At 42.1% G+C, this 22,990-nt stretch overlaps 1 pseudogene; it reads right to left on the bottom strand.

The window, feature by feature from the left end:
* Window positions 1-10,755: 10,755 nt before the first annotated feature.
* Window positions 10,756-22,713, bottom strand: LOC137635817 (uncharacterized; annotated as a pseudogene).
* Window positions 22,714-22,990: the final 277 nt, after the last annotated feature.

Raw genomic sequence — 22,990 nt, 5'->3', positions numbered from 1 at the left:
GCAGATAAAGCTAGTGGCTCCCCCAAACTCCCCATCCTTAGCTCATAATGATAGTGAGGTTGCAGCGACCAAAGAAGCTAACAAGTTTGAGCAGGACTCAAACCCGTCTGGTAATCACCAGGCAAGGACGCTACCACCCAGTCACCATAACCTTCTGTCATTTTATATATATATATATATATATATATATATATATATATATATATATATATATATATATATATATATATATATATATATATATATATATATATATATATATATATATATATATATATATAAACACCACCTTTAAAATGCATTTAAAAGCTAAATACAAATAGAAATACTAAATATATTGCATTTTTGTTTCTTTCTCTAGTATTTTAATAAATCATAAAAATCGAGTCTTTTCTCTCTCTCTAAGTCGATGGTATTTGAACATTACCTAGAGTTATTCTCTTTTTGAGGAGTTCAGAATAGGATCTGCTCCTGATTACACTCACTATATTAGAGTAAAATCCCAACATATATTTTTCTTTGACATTACCAAACCATTGTTCATTGCGGTTCACTGGGTTGATGAGTGGGAGAGTGTTGGCACTCTATTCCTCCAGTCCCGGATAAGGGAATCAGAGCCGGGAGGCTTTCCTGGAATTATTTCCCACAATTAATGTTATATCTTAGAAAAAAAATTAATTTAGGGCTTTTCTGGCGCATTTGGCAGTTTAACATCAGAAAGGGAAACCCAGCTCACCACTCGACCTCAGTCCAGTAGGGACATATCTCTAAATGGAGGGAAATTTAAACTATGGTAAAATAGCGAGAAATATAGGGACTTTTCAGCTCTAAATATATATATATATATATATATATATATATATATATATATATATATATATATATATATATATATATATATATATATATATATATATATATATATATATATATATATATATATATATATATATATATATATATATATATATATATAATTCATGGACTAATTAATAAGGCCAGCATATCAGTTGGTAAGAATAATTCACTCAGGACAAAACTCAAGCAAGATGTCGTTTATTAAGTCTAATAATCGTAAATGGAATTACCATTCAGTTAAATGAAGCATTTCTGTCATTACAGATCGTCCAGAACAGTACTTATTTATGCCTCTGAACACAAGAGGAATCACCATTTGTTATTTATCAAAGGAAAGTTCCGATTCTCTCAACAAAATATGGCGTCATTACTTCATGAAGCTGACTATACAAAACCTGGCTATGGAACCATCAATCTGTTTAGCTATGTAGATATAATTAATGTGTCTAATTCAAAATACTAAAATTTGGACAATATTTGTCGTGAATTATCTCCGACTTATTACAAGTATGATTCTAGGCCCGAGGGTGTGGGCCGATAACAATACCTTAATGAGGTTAGCCTCCTAAAACTGTCCAGGATTCAATAAAATATGAATACACTTTACAAATTTATTTCAAAAATAACTATTTAACAAGGAAAATACACACTAAAACATTTAAACTAATTGATAGATGAGACTATCTCCCTTTGGGGTCTGCAACATATGCCCGTGGGGCACTAAGTCCACGTCGGACTAAAAAAAGAACTAAATACACTCAATTTCAATATAATACCTTGGAAGAACACCTACCAAGGTTCTCTGACATATCTTAGTAAAAAAATCTAATCCCCAATCACTGGGATCACAAAGTTACAGACAGATATAAAAAAACACTTGGCACTCAGAAAAAGACTTGGGGGAACCGACCTGGTTTCACGCGGTTTGGAGCGGAGAGAGAGTACCAGTAAAATGGACTTACTTGTTCTGGGGAGATAGGCAGAGAGGACGACTGTAGCTCTGGGCAGCTCCGAAGAAAACTTCGGTCTCCCGCGCTAACTAAAGTGTCCTTGGGAGAGGGGAGGGAATTCTTACGTTATTTATTTATAAGGGGTCTGATAAAGCTTCTTTATCGACCACAAGACTGAGAAACTGTTAAAGTCTTACTTCAGATAGAAGGATGAGCTTAATGCTTCGGCTGAAGGCCATAATTTGCTATAATCCACAATAATACGAGACGAATTCTTTGATTCGTAAATAACAAACACTTAGTTTATCTGACACCCGCTCCTTCCCCAACAGGTGGTTAAATTTTATGCCCCAATACCGTCACGTATAGGACCATAGTCATTAGCAGCAACGCCTGCGAGATCTTCCAATCTTAGCTCAATTTAACGTAACGTTTGTGGAGTTGAATGGTGGGACTTTCGAATGATCAGTTCGAAACTCCCGACATCCTCCACACCCGAAATAAAGGGGCGGTGAAACGACGGTCAATTAGGCAAGACTGGACTCGGGGGAGGAGTAACTACTCCAAGACTCTGTCAGGCTCGTTGCGTAGCACTCCACGACGACTCTAACAGAGTATACATAATGTACATCGACAGCAATATTACCCCGGGGCAATCAACTCTTACAGGTGTGCACAAGAATGGCTTTAAAAAATGTACCCAGACATATAATACATACATGAACTATTTAAATAGAAAGGCAAGTAGGCAATGGGCCTTTAATAATCAATAAGTATGTATATATACACAAAAATGGCAATAAAAAATGTACCCAGACATGTAATACATACATGAACTATTTAGATAGAAAGGAAAGTAGGCAATGGGCCTACAATAATCAATAAGCATGTATATAAACAAGGATGGCAATAAAAAAAATGTACCCTTCCCACTCTGCCACACCAGGGCAATTACTTTAGGGGGAACAAGAGGGAGGGGCCTGGTTCTGTACAACGCTCGGTTGGTAAGTACGAGAGACCATCCTGTCCCCGTTCTCCACACCCGACGCACTTCCAACCTCTGTGGATTCGTTTGCACCTACATTCACTTCTTTCCACCCTCCCTACCTTCCGGATGGAGCACTCCCTTTTTCACTCACTGTTTGCAACTATGCATTATATATCCTCACTCCTGACTAAGCATTCTATTAGTTCTCGCTGCTTCGCAGAGGCCCTTCTCAATGGGCGTGTGGAACGTCCTTGTCCGTCCGTTGTCTCGGATCCTGTTTCACTTTCACTTGCTCCACTTACCGCATTGTTATCACTATTAGCGTCATTATCCAAGGTCTCTGTGGCTGGTTGTCGAGATGCCGTAGCTTGACCCATCTCCGGGTTGTCCCCAGACGTCTCAACGATCCCTGGCATTCCTGCTGGCAAACTGTGCGCACCCTCCTCTCCGTCGTCGTCGTCATCTTTTCCAACACCATCATCAGAGGAGGCAATTTCCAGGGGAACCAGGTGGCTAACAGCTCGCAGGGACTCGACATCCTCGAATAACACCTTGGCTGAACGCACGACTCCGTCGTCGTCGGGATATGTCTCCACGACACGTCCAAGGGGCCACATAGCTCTTTTTTTATTTACTTGCTTGACTAGCACGACGTCTCCGGGGTGCAGCTTGGAAGGTTCCCCAGATCGACAGTCGTGTCGGGCTCTCAGGGCACTCATATACTCCTTTCTCCACCTCTCTCTGAAGGCCTTCAAAGAGTTTGTCAGTTTTATGTAACTGTCACGAAGCCTCCGGGAGGTGAAGGTCGCATTGAGGTGGTCGTCCGGCAAGATCGGTGCCATGAGGTGGACTGGGTGTCCTCTCAGCAAATGGGAGGGAGTGAGGACCTCATCCTCGCACTTGTCGCCGCTGTACATTAGAGGCCTGTTATTTACCACTGCTTCTGCTTCCTTCACAAGGGTTAATACATGGGCGTCCGGCAGGTACTTCTTCCCAAGGGCTATCTGGAGGGTACGTTTCGTCACTCCGATGAGGCGCTCGAAGAACGCACCTTTCCAAGGTGCATGGGGCGTCTGAAAGTGCCAATCTGTGCCAGTTCTCCTCAGGAACTGCTGGACTTCATCCTCTTCGTAGAGTCCCTGAAGGAGGTTGCTGGCAGTCTTGAACATTTGATGATTATCAGATGTGATGAACAACGGAGCACCGTGGGTAGCACAAAATCGTCTTAGGGCTAAGACGAATTCTTCCGCTTCCAGGGAGGGGCAGAAATCGAGGTACACGGCCCTGCTGGCCATGCATGTCACGGTCAGTATGTAGCCTGGCCGCGTTTCAGTCTGTATGGCCGCTGTGTGGTCCACTCCGACTGCTGTAAAGGGCTTCATTAGGGTGATCCTTTCCTTCGGTAGGGGGGGTGGTGGTGGCTGTCTCAACAGGGGCTGGAAGGCTACCACGCATTCTGGACACCATCGTACGGTCCGCTTCGCAATGGAACCTAGGCCCGCCGCCCAGCATTTCTGTCGAAAGATACCCATTAGTGTATTCACACCACAATGTAAGTGCAAACGGTGTAAATATCTTAGATAAGCCCTAACTAAGTACCTTTTGGCTGTTTAATTTCCTCTACTTGGGACACTCGTCCCCTAGCGTAAATTAATTTATCATCTAACACTAGATTTAATTGTCTGACAAAATTAGTAACTTCACGAGGGGGTCTGACACCACCCTCCAAGTAAGCATAGACTGTAGGCAAATAATGGTTTTGCTCTAGTTGGACAACAATACTGAACGGATGCCGTTTTAATCTGGTAAACCTTTGAATTACCCTAGCAACTCTCAACAAGAATTGGAACTCTACTTCCCTCTGTAGAATTTCCCATATCTCTCCTGGTGGGACAGGTCTTATTTCCTCCCTCATTTCTTGTACCGCCGCCACTATGGTGTTTTCATGAGTAGGATCGTCCTCCTCGTACGGAACAGGCTCTCCCGTGGTCCTCAAGAAGTCTGGACCATTCTGCCAGAGAGCGTTATTCTGCAGTTGTTGCGTCGTTGCTCCTCTGGACAGGACATCGGCAGGATTCTGTTTGCTTTGGACATGGTTTAAACTGAATCGGCAAACCTGATGAAGAAAAACAATCTCCACCACTCGGTTAGATATAAATATGTTCTTGTGGTCCTTTGCATCGGGAGATGCTACCCATGCCAACGTGACCTTGCTGTCGGTCCACATGACTATCTCTCGTGGCTCTATCAGCTCTTTGAGTGTCCTAGCTAATCTGCAGCCTAACAACAATGTTAATAGTTCCAGCTTGGGAATTGTCAACTAGTTCATCCCCCTTGGAGTGATCCTCATTTTACTAGTGAGTAGGCTTACCTGATTGCAATTTTCCCTAGTATATGCTACTGCGCCGTATGCCTTACTGCTGGCATCGGTGAATACATGGAGCTCTAAACCTTTTTTAACTACTGCTCTTGGAAATGTGATGTCGCTCACCGCTTTCAATTCACTCAATAACTCATTCGCTTCTCTAGCTTTCTCTCTCTTTAACACATCATCCCAACCCATATTATCCTCCCTTAGTTGTTGGAGGAAAAGTTTTCCTCTTACAAATATTGAGCTTACAAAACCTAGAGGATCATAAATGAAGACCAACATGGAAAGTACCCTACGCTTCGTAGGTACCCATCACTCCACCAATTCACTGATTCTCTTACTTTCTTTAACACACAATCTGTCGACGTCCCGGGCCCATCGCAGCCCAAGCACCTTCACATTCACCGGCTCACTCCACTGCTTCTCGCTATCGAAGGCTAAGTGATTGGACGCCCACCCTTCTAAAGGCATACCAGCCCCTCTTAAGAACTTATTGACAGACTCATGCTCCTGCCTCATGCTCTCTAGATCCTCGAAAGTACTAAGATAATTATCTACGTAAAAGGACTTCACCAAATCTGGCCTACCTTCCCTTTTGAAATGACAATTTAAAACTTGTTGCAACAAAAACGGACTCGCCGTGATGCCGAACACCACGACTCTAAAGGCGAAGGTGAGCACTCGACCTGATATCTCGCGCCACAGAAATTGTGTGTATTTGGCATCCTGAGGATCTAACAAGACACGGTGGAAAGCCTTGCTGATGTCGGCTAGCATGGCATATTTGTTCAACCTGAACCTTATGAGCAAATGATATGCTAATTCTACCAGATTGGGGCCATGTAAGAGGCATTCCTTCAATGATTTATGACCCTTGGATTTCACCGAGGCATTGAACACGATTCTGATGGGGGTTGTGCGGCTATCTTTCTTAATTCCAAAATGCGGCATATAATACCCTTCAACTTTGGGTTCCTTCACTTCTGATATAAAACCTGCTTCAAGATATTTATTTATCACTCCCTGATATTTATCAAAATATTCCCTGTCCTTCCTGAACTTAGTTTGCAACGACTCTAACTGCGCTACAGCGTTTCGATAGTTCGTATCTGGCCTAACATCCAACCCGAATGGTAGGCTAACCTGATATCCCCCAGGTTTCTTTACAACACTTTGTGACACCTTTTGCATGGCTACCGCCTCGCGAACAGTATATTGCTCTGATGGGGCGATGCCAACACGGTCCAGACGCCACCACTCATTTACGTCAAACTGCTATGGCTCACTCGATATTTTACATACTCTCAGCGTTTTCACCTGTTCGATCCTTTTAACTTCCAATAGCCACTGCGGCACCTTCCCATATGGCGACATACCATTATGGGTCAGGAAAAAATTTATCCCATCAACCTTCTCGATGCCTATGATGAAGTAGCTAAAATAATCAGCCCCTACTAAAATGTGGACATTTTTCAGCACATCGGACTTGTTCTCTGGATCGGCTAATGTGACACCCTTACTCAACAGAAGCTGTCTGCCTTGTACATAACCAGCGTTATGTATTGGGACATCAACGTTTTCGTGTGCCACCAGCTTCATTCGTATTGTTCTTTTTCCCATCTCTACCCTACAGCTTACGACATCATATTTTCCGCTTATTTCTGCGGAGCCAAACGGAGCTATGTTCAATGCTACCCTTCCTACTACTGGTAGGCCTAATTGTTTCGCGGTTTTCGCAGATATGAAGCTCTTTTGGCTTCCTGAATCGAGGAATAAGCGGACTCGCTTGCTACCTTGTTTATGATTGACTTCGGGCATAGCCGTTGGCAAGATGGTACATGGGAGGTCCACGTCGGAAGTATGTGCGATCTTTGCACTTTTGCACTGTTTGGATTCCACTTTATCTTTAGATGGGCGGGGGGGCAGTTTCGTGCTGTCGAGGTGTCGCATTTACTAAGGGGCGGGACGTTGTAGACGGACTACTACTATTACTTGGACCTGATTGTGGTCGTCTTCCCGCATTATAATTGTCACAAATGGCTGTGTGGTGGTTAGCATTACAATTTTTACAAGAGTTTGGGACGGGACACTTATCACTTCGATGACCAGACTTTGGACAATTGAAACAGAGGCCCCTTTTTAGCAAAATGCGACATCTAGCAATCACGTCAATTACTTGTCGGCATCCGTGAGACAGGTGCAGTTCGTTACAAAAGGGACAAGAATTAGTGTAGACAGGTTTTGTCTTCGCTCTTACACTGATGTCTACTTTCTTGCCAGGTTCAAGTTTATCTCCTCGTTGCAAGGCATCGTCCTCGAGCATTCTGATAATGAAATCTATCGCGTCAAAGAACTTATCTAACGTATAGTCACACTTTCTTAGATGCTCGACCACTTTCCTGTAGAGCTTCCCTTCAGACAGCTTTTGATTAATGAGGCTCATGACCATACCATGGCCTATATCATTACTACTTAGCCTCTTGATTTGCTCAATTATAATCGTTAATTTGAAACGGAACCTTTTCAGCTCTACAGGATCTAAAGAGGGTACAAAGATATTAGCCAACTTTCTGTGCAAAATTACGAGTGTCAGATGGACATTACCATACTGTTTATCTAAAAGATCCAACGCTATTTTATAGTTTGCGGCGGTTACACTTAGAGATTTCACTATCCTAAGCGGCTCTCTGCCTAAGGTCACCAACAGATATATATGTGAATTTAGATACATCATCTAAATCTGCTCATCGATCTACATGTATCGTAAAGAGCTCTCGAAATGAAGCATATTCTTGCACTTCCCCTTCAAACATGGGGAGAGGCAGCGGCTTCAATCGGGGGAGGGAAACATTCCCCGTTGGAGTGGTTATATAGAAGGGTAGAAGCTCGCGTAGCTTCTTCCAACGTGTGCCTGATTCGGGCTTCTAAACTAGGTTCTAGTTTAACATATGGATTCTTATACAGCTCTCTTAGCTGTCTTACCTCCTCTTGTAATTCCGTGACCAGATTCTGGTACACTGATTCAGAGTAGGTTTCTACTAATGCACGTTGTGTTTCACTCAGTAACTCGACTATGAGGCCCATTGACGCCTCGATGTGTACGATCGTGGCCACCGCCATTTTGACTAACTTTACTCTATTTTAGGGGGGTTTTGCAAACTAGGAAGAAAGAGAATTATATTTATGTTAAAAAGGTGGGGGCACAAAAAACCAGAGGCACACGCGGTCGATCGCACTTCGGGACGCTGAGGACTTTAATTGTTACGTCTCTCCCTCTCTCTCCTGATCAGCCTCATCAAACGGTTGAGGAAAGCATTGCGAACCGTTTGATCGAAGTGGACTCCGTCCCCTACCCTGCCCTCGCGGTAGGCTCTTGAATCCATCAGCAGGTGTCTCACACCGTACCGATGCCTCTTTAAACAATACTTGGAGACTCACGTTAAAGTTCTTTACCTTGCTTATATACTCGGTCGGATTGACAGCGAACCTATTGTCAGGTAGGTACTCCCTAACCTCAGCGTCACAAATAGCTATAATTTCTGTAATGTTCCTGAACCGTTCAACCAGGACCCTTAAGTTATCCCACACGGTTTTGGGGTGGTCGGTGGCCAGGTCGTTCCCTCCCAGGTACAAGACAATCAGATCATACCTCTTCCGCCAATATTGCAAATCGTCATTTAGGAATTGATTGACCAGACCCCCTGGCCTTCGTTAAATTTCTACCTCGTTACCTGAACATTGCGGCAGATTCGGGAGGAGCTGGCTATGTCCTATCAGGGCTACCATAAAGGTCATACTTTACTGATTTCCCTTCTAGCTCTGGGAGGCACTTGTTATCCGGTTCAAAGGACCAAATGTCGTGAATTTTCTCCAACTTATTACAAGTATGACTCTAGGCCCGAGGGTGTGGGCCGATAACAAGACCTTGAAGAGGTTAGCCTCCTAAAACTGTCCAAGATTAAATAAAATATGAATACACTTTACAGATTTATTACAAAAATAACTATTTAACAAGGAAATTACACACTAATACGTTTGAACTAATTGATAAATGAGACTATCTCCCTTGGGGGTCTGTAACATGTGCCCGTGGGGCACTAAGTCCACGTCGGACTAAAAAAAAGAACTAAATACACTAAATTTCAATATAATACCTTGGAAGAACACCTACCAAGGTTCTCTGACATATCTAAGTAAAAAAATCTAATCCCCAATCACTGGGATCACAAAGATACAGACATATATAAAAAAACACTTGGCACTCAGAAAAAGACTAGGGAGAACCGATCTGGTTTCACGCAGTTTGGAGCAGAGGGAGAGTACCAATAAAATGGACTTACTTGTTCTGGGGAGATAGGCAGAGAGGACAACCGTAGCTCTGGGCAGTTCCGAAGAAAACTTCGGTCTCCCGCGCTAACTAAAGTGTCCCTGGGAGAGGGGAGGGAATTCTTATGTTATTTATTTATAAGGGGTCTGATAAAGCTTCTTTATCGACCACAAGACTGAGAAACTGTTAAAGTCTTACTTTAGATCGAAGGATGAGCTTAATGCTTCGGCTGAAGGCCATAATTTGCTATAATCCACAAAACTAGAGAGTCCTTGGTTCTAAACATATACATCGATATTTTTATCGTGGTGCAATAATACGAGACGAATTCTTTGATTCGTAAATAACAAACACTTAGTTTCTCTGACACCCGCTCCTTCCCCAACAGGTGGTTAAATTTTATGCCCCAATACTGTCACGTATTGGACCACAGTCATTGGCAGCAAAGCCTGCGAGATCTTCCAATCTTAGCTGAATTTAACGTAGCGTTTGTGGAGTTAAATGGTGATCAGTTCGAAACTCCCGACAATATTATAAATTATTTTTACACAATTCTGAGACATCAATTTAAAGAGAGAGAGAGAGAGAGAGAGAGAGAGAGAGAGAGAGAGAGAGAGAGAGAGAGAGAGAGAGAGAGAGAGAGAGATTATTATTTAATAAATTTATTACGCCCAAAGACGTCAAACAAAGTTACATATTGACAATTACATACAGTACATCAGAAATCAACATAAAAAGAAAAATTACAGCATTGAATCATCAGTGTATCAGTTATAAAAATAACATATATGAGATCGTATTCCATTATCACAACAACTGCAAAAGACAGTTTAGCAGCCACCAAAGTGTGGATGACGAGTCAAAATTACGTCTACGTGGTCATCTTTGAGTGAATATTGACAGGTTTGAAGTAAATTTTTTGTCCTTGAGGTAACAGATTCCTGACAGTAGGGTAATGAAGGCAATAGTGTTTAAGGTTACTGGCATTATCAAGGTTACACAGTTTACATGAGGTGTAGTGTGGTATATCTAGTGTCTGTCCAACCTGCCACACAGGACGATATCCCAGCCTTATCCTGTCACTTACGATTATTTAATAAATTTATTACGACCAACGATGTCAAACAAAGTTACGTACAGTACATCAGAAATTAACAGGAAAAAGAAAAAAAAATTACAGCATTGAATCATCGGTATATCATTTACAAAAATAACATATATGAGTTCGTATTCCACTATCACAACAACTGCAAAAGACAGTTTAGCAGCCACCAAAGTGTGGATGACGAGTCAAAATTACATCTAGGTGGTCATCTTTGAGTGAATATTGACAGGTTTGAAGTAAATTTTGTCCTTGAGGTAACAGATTCCTGACAGTGGGGCAATGAGGGCAGTAGTGTTCAAGATTATTGGCATTAGCAAGGTTACACAGTTTACATGAGGTGTAGTGTGGTATATCTAGTGTCTGTCCAACCTGCCACACAGGACGATATCCCAACCTTATCCTGGCACTTACGACATTATGCCTACGCACCATGAGTCCACGACGCCGGTACTTGTGACGGCTATGCAGAAAGTTATCATGATGTTGTATGGAAACACTAGTGCCCCTCTCTGCATCCCTACGCTGTACTGTACAGGCAAAAGCTGCTGAATATATTCTATGTTTAAGGCAGCGAAGTGAGGGCTCATCATTTCTGTCATCAAGGTCCAGCGTGCAGGCAGCTTTAGCAAGACTGTCCACCATATCATTCCCAGCGAGCCCAATATGGGAGGGTATCCACATGAAGGACACGTCAAGCGAGGCATTGTAAGCAGCAGCGAGTTGACACAGTATGTCTCGCACAACACGGCCACAGCTAGGCCTAGAAAATGTCAGTGCCTGGAGTGCAGATTTGGAGTCACAGATCACCAATCCTTTCACATTTCTTCTAACAAGTAGAGTTACTGCATCCCATATACCTTGAAGTTCGCAATAAGTGGAACTGGATGAGTTTGGCAACCTGCGACCATGCCACCCACCCTCAGGAGGTTCTAAAGTTGGGGAGAACATAGCACATGCTGCACTTCCATCTGCCTGTATTGAGCCGTCAACGTAGACGTGGTGTCCTGCAGGAACTGAAATTGACACTTTGGATATTGTTTCCAAAACCAGCTATTTCTGTAGACTGGTATGGGCATCTTTAGAGGTTGGTGTGAAAGTGACAACAGGATTAGGAACCCACCATGGTGGCAAATCTTGGATGACTGCTTGCTCAGGTACACCGATATCAAGGTGTCGAAGATTTTCACATACTGCCCTAACTAGGTTATGGCCCCCTGGCCGGAGTTGAGGTCTTGGTCCATCTTCGTCAAGTGCTGCTCTGAGAACAGCAGAGAAGTTTGAAGTAAATTGTGGAGAGTGTAGACATTTAACAGAAAACAAAGTTACATTGGCATAAATTCTCTCTATTAATGGAGGTAACATGAGTTCGGTCTGCATGTTGACTATCCGAGTGGAAGGAGGGCATCCTAGGATAAACCTCATTACTCTATTTTGGAACAGTTCTAGAGGTTGTAATGTCTGTCTTGGTAATTGAATTAAAGCAGGAGATAAATAGTCAACAACTGACCTTAAGAAGAGGATATATATAGGGTTTTAGCCACGGGGATAAATATACCTGTGGCCCTGGTCGCAAGCCACTTGATGGGAGTGAAGCGAGGCTCCAGTTGATCAAGAAGGTTTTTCACCATGGTGTGGATTCATTGTCATGCGGGTATAGCAAGGGTGATCCTGACTGGTGCACCTAGATATGTATACTGTGTGCAGTGAGGTATAATATTCCCACCCATAGTGAACACTGGCAGGTCTCGGAGGTTCCGCGCAGAGAAGATTCTGCTTTTTTCTGGGGAGAGTATGAGGCCACAGGAGGTACAGGACCTTTCGAAGTCTTGAAGGACACGCTGAAGGTCTCGAGGGGTAGTGGAGTGGATGCAGACATCATCAGCATAGCAGGTTACAGTGGTTCCAGGGATAGCAGGGAGGAGAGACAGTACACGGTGCATAAGTATATTGAAAAGAAGTGGTCTCAATACACCGTCCTGAGGTGTGCCAAGCTCAAAATTTTCATAGGAGCTACATGCACCCTTAAAGAAAACACGCGATTTTCGGTTACTGAGAGAACCTTTTATCCACTTCAGAAGGTTTCCTCTGACACCAAATTCGACAAGCTGATCAGAATTCTGGAGACCTGTGGTCAATTCTCTGGGAGTATCAATTTAACCAAATATCCCTTAGAAAGCTACCTAAAGGAACCATCCATCAGGACGACATGGCGATATTACCCATAAATAGATTTTTCGCTTCGCTCAAAATCCGTTTAATGGAGAAGTAATAATTTGAACTTCACACCATGCCTTTGTAGCAATCTTGATAGACCAATAGTATAGATGCAGAATAAGACTGGGCTAAGTACACCTGGAACACCACTTATTTTCTTGTTAAGGTTATTGTACTGATGAAGTTAAGGGTGTCTGGATTCAGTTTCATCTGAAGAAATGCTCCTCACCGGATCGTTAGCCTCCATTTCTTCCATCATTTAGAAAAATGTCTAAAAAGCCTTCGATTTAAACCTACTCCTATTCTATCCTACTAAAAATCCCTCTCTCCTCTCCCAGTCTCTTTTACTTACTGGGACTTGCTACTATCAATACTTTTTTCTCTGACTAAAAACTTTCTTTCGTGGACCTAAAAAGGAGCCCCCTTTTCCGGGTTACTTTCTACCCCTTTTCATGTCTTATCAATTCCATTCCCATTCCCATCCCTCATTCATCATCCTTACCCCTCATCCTTCATCCTTTTTCCTGTTCCTGACCTAACATTCCTTTTCATAATACAATTTTTTACTCCTCTGGAGTTATCTCCCTTTACAGAACCAATCGTTTACGGGCTGTCCTACAACAAGAGCCCGTGTCATGCTATATGCATGGCAATTTACATGAATGAATGAAAATGAATGGCAAGGCCGTCCCTTTTCGATCCACACAACTCTCTCTCTCTCTCTGCACTATAAATATTACCCTCTTTTCAACTCTTAATAGAGCAAATTTTCTTCTTCCTTATGTTAGCAAGATGTTGAAATTGTCTTTTCCTTTTTGAAATGGTAAAATTCTTGCCTAATACGAGAAAAATGAATATAAAAATAAGTGAATATCAGAGATCAAAATCAGGAATGTACTCTCTCTCAGGTTTTTAGTAGGACTGAATTGGGAAGGGTTTAATACATCATCTGCGACTCCTGGAAATTATACATATGCAATTATACACAATTTATTTTACATTAAAATGTAATAATTATCAATATTTAAGATAACAGAAGAAATACAAACTTTTCTTGTATGGAACAGTGTTTATGGCTTACTGAGTTACTTTTGAACCTTTTGCTAATTGTTGGCCGAAGGCCAGGAAATGAAGAGACGATCAAGATCCAGTAGTGCTGAAGAATACGAGATGTGAATACACAGTCCCACCTGAGGCACAACAGAGATATGAGGAAGAGTTGCAGGAGCGTATCCAGCGGGGCTGGCGGCAGCCGTATGACAAGGGTAAGAATGTCTCTGCTAAAGGCTGAATTCCGTTGAAGACAATTATCCAGCCTAGTTAGGATAAGGTGAGGCTGGTGATGGACTTTCGTGAGGTCAATACTCACATTGATGCCCATACAGGATATGAGGGTGTATGCGCAGGCAAGCTATGTGAATGGCGAAATATGGCGGTCAATGTAACATTGATTAATCTTGCCAAGGTTTATTTGCAAATATGAGTGGAGGAGAGATTATGGTCATACCAAAAAGTTATGTTAGGAGGTAAGAGGTATGGCCTTACAAGTTTGGATTTGGCTTAAATGTTGCCCCACTGGTGATGAAAACGGTGATTAATAAAGTGTTGGAGCAGAACTCAGTAGTGTGTGATGGTACTACGTCGGCATATGTAGATGGTGTACTAGTTCGTGAGGGTACGGTAGTAGTAAAATATGTAATTATTAATTTGGAGAAATATGGGTTGTCATCTAAGCAGGAATATACACGAGCGTTTGGACTGCAGGTGTAGTGAAAGAATGGCAAGACTCAGTGGCGTAGGAATGGTAATGTGTCAGATGTACCAGAGCAAATGACACGTCGCGAAGTGTTTTCTGTTTGTGGGAAACTAGTTAGTCATCACCCTGTGTTTGGATGGCTACGAGTAAGTGCGGCATTCATTAAGCGCAAAGCGAGTCAAACCATGGGGAAATTTTCGTGAAAGGTCAGCGACACTCTGGGTTGATGCAGGTTCATTGGCCTTGGGTGCTGTGGTAGAGATCGGAAAATATGTGGTAGAGGATGCATGCTGGCTGAGAAAGGATGAAGCTGGGCATATTAATATGGCAGTGTTAGATACATTAATAAAAGGAATGAAACTTGTGTTAGTAGGAGAAGTGATGGCTCAGGAAAAAAAAAGACCGACTCTGCAACTCTGCATCAGTGGATACAAAAAGGATTGACAGGAAAGAGTCAATTAAAATCAAAAGCAGCTAATGAAATATTAATTTGGCATAGGGTTGCAATAGTAAAAGCATTAGTAGAGGAGAGCAAGTTAACAGCATTCATATCACTGGTTCATTCTCATAAGAACAAGGCTGAATTGTTGACTCGCATACCAATGAAATGATTAAGAGAGACATATGCAATGCCATCGCTATGTGCTGCTTTGGGAGATAGTGTATAATCTGGTAAGACGGGTGTACCATAAGATAAGACACACTGGGGTTTGGCGAACTCTTTATTTTACACAAAGACCAGTTGCTATAGTTTACTGTCGACTAGTTAATGATGTGGTAAAAGGTTGCGAAGTGTTTTAGTCCATTGACCAGGCAACTGTGAAGTGAAGTAATAGAAGTATGGCAGCAGATAGAGATGGACATAACGCACTATCGTGGGCAAAATTACCTGACAGTTATAGAATTTGGTCTATCGCATTTTGCTATATGGCGTCGGTTGCATATATAAGCTAGCGCGTGTATGATAGAGCAGCTAGAAAATATTTTCTTTGAACGTGGAGGCCCAGAAAAGATTCTGAGAGATAATAACACAACCTTGAAAAGCACTAAATTTGTAGAGTTCACTGATAAGTGAGATGTAAATGTGAGGTTCAGATATGCTTATCTAGCATCAGGTATTGGTGTGGCAGAGATGTCACAAGACAGTGACCGTGAAAGCTACAAGGAAACAGCATTCAATAGGCGAGGCTGTGTATTTCTATAATATCACACCACAAGAGGATTGTGAGGAAGAGACTGCTACTGCTAACATACGGTATGGATATATCATGAGGCTGCATGGAGAATATGAGACGCTATGAGAGCAACCAGTTGCCATAAGAGCATATAAAGTGAGTGATGCTGTGTGGGTAAAACCGTCAAGTGACGCCGTGACACAGTTTGGAAAAGGGAGAATCACTGGTGTTCTGTCACCTACTGTCAGCAGAGGTGGATGGAATACCACTGCATGTACTAGACATAAGGTCACGGAATTGTGCATATGTAGTACCTAGCAAGATGATGGTTTGGATTGGTCTGTGGATCTGCCTTGACCGACAATACAATATGATGTTCATGAAACAGTAGTGAATGAAGTGTAACAGGTATTGGAAAATGATCAGCGTGAGGATCTGCAAAGACAAAAGACAAAAACGAGCAATCTCAGTGATACAGTGAGAATTATATGAGTAGTAGACTTAGGGGAGAGCCTAGTTATACAAGAGGAGCAGAGTGAGTAACTGACATCGGTAGACATAGCGGAGATACTAAAGGATAAGGGAGTGAGCAGCCAGTTGGGATGTATTGCACCACGTGGCATGAGCGGGTTTATGAATGAAAGGACAAGTAAGTTACACTATCACAAAAATTTTGTGTACCTTGCTGCGTCATAGTACTCTTGTAGTCAGTCATCAGTGTAGTAACAATGTTGTTCTAAAAATTTCCCATCTTTGACGAAACTAATTTCTCTTTTGATGGTCTGGCCTATAACCTGTTAAGGTTTCCTTTTGGATTAAATGTGATATTTCTCCTTCCTTAATTACAGAGTTTTTATAATACTTTTTATCTACCTTCCTAAGACGGATCAACAAAACACCATCAAACTCGTTGTGTTTTAATGTCCAGCTAAGGTTACAAGGCACAGATGACAGAATAACACCATTTAGTTTTGTTATGCCATATAGGGCGCTTTGTTTACATTATGGTAAGGGAATGATCAAAATCATAAACATTATTTCTGTTGCTTCCAATCATTTATGCTAATGAAAAAAATATATGAAAAACTGTTTATAAGTGTTAGGATGAGAAAACATTTTTTCTGTACATTTTACCTTGAAACCACCAATATTTATTTACGATGTTCATATTATTAGATTTCAGTTTTCCCTCTTATTTTGTCATCAAGAAATTGTTTTGAACACTTCAGAATTATAACACGTTTCAGAAAAGCATAAATGCTATGAAGAATGTCATAAGGGATATTCAATTTACAAAGCAATGAGACTTCCAGGCTTACATTGCCTGCTGGCTTGTACAGTTATAACGTGTTTGCCTTGCATTGGCATGTAGGCATATCAATCCCCACCCGGGACAGTAAGTTTAAGCTGTTTATTCTGAGGCCACTGCTGTGGTTGGTCACCACAGTGGTGGGTTTGGCCTGCCCGGCTGATGTTCTGGTGAGTATCTATTCTGAGGAAACTCTAACTGAAACCAGACACCTCTGACCTTCAATACCTATCCTACTTTAATCTTACTTTACCAACTTAAATATATAATATGATACGGATTTAATCTTCCATTTTACTTTACCTAATTCTTATTTACGAGTTAACTCTTTTTCCTTGTCCCTTTGTCCTCCTGATAATGGAAAACTGTGCCTGGGTTGGCCAAGACATCCATTTTTATCTTTGGTTACTTTGATAAACGAACATCCAAAAACTTATAGATTTAATTCTCTAAAATTAAAACCTCTCTCTTTTGATTGATATGTTTGTATTATAAGCATCTAGTACGGGATAGTTAAACTCGAGATATTGAAGGGAGTAACCTATGTTAAGGATATTAGCAAGTGTAAGGTTTGTTCCTGTGTTTCGAAGTTGGAGATCCTTCATTTTTTCACCTTCCTATAATACATCACTCTTCCCATCCATCGCCTTCAGCAAAATTGTCTACATTAACGTAAACTCTTGTCCAACATTTCAGATCCGAAATAGAGCCCCAGAGTGAGATGGCTTTAGTAAAGAAAACTTAATTAGGCATAAAAAGTGTATAGTCAAATATGGAGTATCTGAGATATATCGACAGATGATTAAGCTTTTTCCTAGTGAATGTTCATTAACTTCATCACCAAAGTTATTGCCAGTGTTGTGCCCTTCAGTGATTATATAGAGCTCCTATCCCCCTCAGCTAATTCTTTGCTGTATGTTTTAGGGAGACATTTCCGAAAGAAAAACTGGTTCCTTCTCAGATTCATCGAAATATGAATTTTCCCGAGTAAAATTATCCTATCATATGCTTCTGTATTAATGCTCACTATAAAGGAAGAATATATATATATATATATATATATATATATATATATATATATATATATATATATATATATATATATATATATGTGTGTGTGTGTGTGTGTGTAAGCTCAACCTTTTTCGTAGGAGATGCAAAGTTCTAGTGATTACAAAATTAGTTTTATTTATTGTTAATATGCTCCAAGACATATTCCCCCATCATTACACATTTTGTGTATTTTTATACTCAGGCTATATCGTTTGTGAAAAATTCTAGGATCATGCTTTATCTTGTCAAACTATTAGAGTATTTTAAGAGTAAGGTTTTCCCATGATGAACCCACACACCACACTCATAAATGGCATAGGATAAGAGTTAGCTCAGCTGTTAGTGGTTAGTATCTTTCTCAGCCTTCCCGGTTCAATGCTGATTTCAAATTTCAACGCAGTTGAACCTTAGAAAGTTCAACACTATTCTCAAGGGCTGTGTTGTCACTCACCCCTTTCAAAATTACACTTTTATGGATTAAGAATCATTATTAATCCACCTGTTGTTGTTGTTGTTGGTGTATTAAAGCCAACATATCTTGTTGGCACGGGCCTTTGTATTGTTCGGCCCGTAGGTGATCAAACACAAAAAATAGGTAGTAAGTTAAAATTGCCCAGCCTTACTGCTGGACACGGGCTTTTGTGTAGCAGCCCGTAGTATTTATTGCCCTAAGTAGGCAATAGTGTCACAGCAGTACCAGTCTCTCAAGTCTGGATTTGCAGCCGCTCAGCTCCTTGAGCGTAGCTGCAGGTGCGACCGCTCAGCCCCTTGAGCATAGTCGCTAGGTTGGCAAGGATAGGTCTTGCAACTGCTCAGCCCCTTGAGCGTGGTTGCCAGTGTGGTCGCTCAGCACCAAGAGCATGACCTTGCGGACCAAAAAATCAGGACCATTTGGAACCGAAATGAAAGGTTTTAGTAGTAGGTAAAAGTGCTGATAGTAGTAAGTCCCAGTAAGTAGGAGAGACTGGGAGAGGAGAGAAGAATTCGAGTAGTAGGAAAAAGTGGCAGATTTAAGCATAGATGCCTATCTCTGCACCGGGGAGGGTGAAACTAAGGGACTGAGGAGGGAATGAATTACAGAGGAGGGAGTCTTAGCAAGGGAGCAGACTTTAACTAGTAGTTGCAGTACTAGGGGGATCAAGGTGTCCACTGGCAGGGCCTCTGCCAGGGATAAGATGGCAGATATTGCTGGGGGTTGGGGAGGAGATTTCACAGCGCTGGAGGTTGGCTCTTCAACTGGGCTAACAACAGTGCTGGGTTCTTGGTCCGTGGCTGCAGTAGGGGCTCCTGGAGGAGGAGTCTCGGATTGTCGTCTGGGAGGCCTGGTTCGCTGAATCCTCTGGGGTTTCGGTGCCTGCCTTGGTGCAGCCTCAGGTTTGTTAAGTGTCTGCCTTGGTGCAGCCTCAGGTTTGGTCGGTGGGGCTGCCAGTGGGGTTGGTAGCCTCTTCAAGAATTCAGGGCACTTCTTGTTCCATGCATGGTGACGTCCCGCACAATTGGGACATTTTGCCTGGGTTTTTGTCCCATTCCGGTGTGCGTCAATGCAGTCCTGTGTGGGATGGCGGTGGCTGCAGACTCCGCATATTGTAGGGTTCCTGCACTCTTCTTTCTGGTGTCCATAGCGCTGGCAGTTGTAACAGCGTAGTGGTTCTCGCTGTGGACTTCTGATGGGAAACTTCCCCCAGAGGCCCAAATCCAGTGCTTTAGGGACTTGCCCTATAAAGGTGACTGATACTTCCTTGGTGGGAAGTTTGCGGTGGTCCAGCTTCCTCTCGGCTTTTGCAACATTGCTGCAGTCGGTGACGAATGACAGTGGCATGTTGACAGGAAACCGATAGATCACTGCCTGTCTGAGTCTCTTCTCGGGGTCCAGGAGGGTCAGGGAGGTTTCCTGTTGGAGGATGTTGACGCTGGCAAGGTCCTTCGGGGATATAATTAAATCCCCTTTCAGGTTGGCCCTGGCTGTGATCTTGATGCCAGCGTTGGCGGTGGCAATAGCAGCAACTGCTGCATATGACGGTGAACCTTCTACAGCTGCCATCTTGAATTTGACAAGCTGTTTGGGTTGGCTGACAGGTGGTTGTGGTCCCTCAGCAGCGGCCAAGTTTAGGTCCAAGCTTGGGTCATTTTCGGTGATTGCCTGAGCCTCCATTAGGAGCTGTGAGAGGCATGGAGTGCAGTTGCAATCCTCAGGGTGCAGTTCTGCTAGTTGCGGTGCAGTCAGGTCTAGATCCATGGTTGAAACGTTGGTCTCAGGTTCCGGAGTTGCGGTGAGTGGAGCGTCCTCTGCTTCCATCTTTTCAGGTGTCTTCTGGACAGCTGGTGCTAGAGATGGAGTGGGTGGCTCCGGGATAGGTGAGTCTTCAGAGTCCTTGGCTGGTTTGGCACGAGTGGGGGAGCTGTGGCCTACAGTGTTGCTCCAAATAGCATACACACATGACTGGCAGTCACAGTCCCGTTCAAAGGGGAGAGAGTTGCTGCAACTGGGTGCAGACACTGTCTCTTTATACCGTGCTTGCACTCGGTATTTCCTCTGGAAAATGTCTGGATAAGGAGGCTGTGGAGGGTAGGATGGTATATCCATATATCCTGGCCTGTGCTTCCTTTGCAGGAGGTGGTAGATGCTCTCAAGCACCAGGGTATAGCACTGAAAACAATTGCATGTTTTCCTGTGAGAGAGCACCGTTGGGTCCCTTATTTTGAACCCTATGTGGTCTGCTAGCTGCTGCCTGTAGTTCTGGTACCTCAGGCAGCGATTGCACTTGCACTGCTGAGCCCCATTCTTGCAGGGATTTATCCAGGTGGGGTACAAACTCCTTCTGTAAGTGCGGAGACTGTCGTGCCCATCATCAGCCATACTGGATGGAATTGGGCTAGTCACTAAGGTCAACAACAGTTATTTATTTAGCACAAAAGCCAAAGTAAATAACTGGATTCTTTCTTATATGCGGCCTCTTCAACCAAAGTTGAGAGGTCCTAGTGACAGAGTGGATAAAAGTCCACCCATCCAGGTGTTGCCAAGTCCGGTGCTGCTGAACTTAGAAGGCTGGAGAGCTCTTGTCGGCGCGAACAGAAACGGATTCAACTCATAAAAGTTTGAAACTTTTATGTATTGTTTCTAAACATTTATGTGAATAAAGTATTAATTCAATTCTATTCTAAATTTATTAAAACATAATTTTCATTTTTCAATTTTATTTAGTATAAAAAAAAATTTTGTTTTGGGAAAATTAATATAATTTGATTTTTTTTTCTAAACTGTTCATTCTTTCTTTCTTGTCATACAAAAATAGTTGGAAAACTTCAGAATTGTAGAGCAATTAACAAGGCAATAGGACTTCCAGAATTATCATATTTATAATATACTATTTAAACTATATACTATATCACCTGTTCAATCTTCAATCTCGATTTATCTTAATCTTTTCACGAGGAGGTCCGTAATCTTGATCACCTTTATTTTCCTCTTCCTTAACTCTTAGTCCTCGAGATATGATAAAAGAAAAGCTCTGATTGGTCAAGTCGTCCATTTTCACATTTCGTCTTATTTGGGTTACTTTGATAAACGGACATCTGAGAACTTATATATTCATTTCTCTAAAATTTAAACCTTTTATTTGAGGGATTATGTGTTGGTAACATAATTCCCTTGGTACGGGACAGTTATACTCGAGAGAATGAAGAGAGTTAATTAATTTACAGCATAAAGCTTTTATCTTTTGCTTTGAAAGTGAAAATTTATATCATAACTTCCTTATAATACATTCCTGCTCCCATCAATCGCCTTCAGCAAAATTGTCTAGATTAACGTAATTCCCGTTCAGTATTTCACTGGGATCGCTGAAATAGTTCTCGAGAGTGAGATGACTTTTGTATTGACAAAATTGATTATTTATGTGTGGAGTTTTATAAGTCTCTGGACAGATGATGGAGCTTTTTTATTTACCAACCTAGTATGTAGTATGGGTGGTCTGGACTAGTAGATCTTTGGAAATACACAAACATACACGCTCTCTCTCTCTCTCTCCTCTCTCTCTCATCTCTCTCTCTCTCTCTCTCTCTCTCTCTCTCTCTCTCTCTCTCATACACACACAGACTCTATATCTCTCTCATAGACACACACACACACACACTCTCTCTCTCTCTATACACACACACAGACTCTCTCTCTCTCTCATAGACACACACACACACACACTCTCTCTCTCTCTCTCTCTCTCTCTCTCTCTCTCTCTCTCTCTCTCTCTCTCTCATACACACACAGACACACTCTCTCTCTCTCTCTCTCTCTCTCTCTCTCTCTCTCTCTCTCTCTCTCTCTCTCTCTCTCTCTCTCTCTCTCTCACACAGAGACATACACACACTCACTCTCTCTCTCTCTCTCTCTCTCTCTCTCTCTCTCTCTCTCTCTCTCTCTCTCTCTCACAGAGAGAGGTCGGTTGTTCCCACATCCGGATGGTAATTACCGATAATGATTAATCGCTTTGGTTTTGCCTAACAACAGAAGGTAAAGGATTTAATCATTAATTAGTTGTCCTAAAGTTAGGATGTGATTCTTCTTACTTTTGCATTGCAGGAGGATCCCGAGTTTTGAGAGTGATGGTCATTTTTGTTTTTTGTATGCATGTGTGCGAGTTTTGTTTACATACTTTCACTCGAGAGTCACAAGTTCTTAGACAAGTCACAGAGTAGAGCTGTAATCTAAGCTTCAAACATTAAACGTATTTCAATAAGAAGTCTCTGATTTTATACCATCCAACCAGAAGACAAGTTGGCGAAGATGCTGGGATAGGAATATTCTTAACTACTGTATTACTATTCCAGGTATGTTAGAAGGGGTTATTTAATTTAGGCATTCTGGGAGTTGTTCTTGTGCTTTATTTC

This window comes from Palaemon carinicauda, unplaced genomic scaffold, assembly GCF_036898095.1.
Source record: "Palaemon carinicauda isolate YSFRI2023 unplaced genomic scaffold, ASM3689809v2 scaffold18, whole genome shotgun sequence".
NCBI lineage: Eukaryota > Metazoa > Arthropoda > Malacostraca > Decapoda > Palaemonidae > Palaemon > Palaemon carinicauda.
Note: the sequence above shows the minus strand (reverse complement) of the source record. Positions and strands in the feature narration are given on the sequence as shown.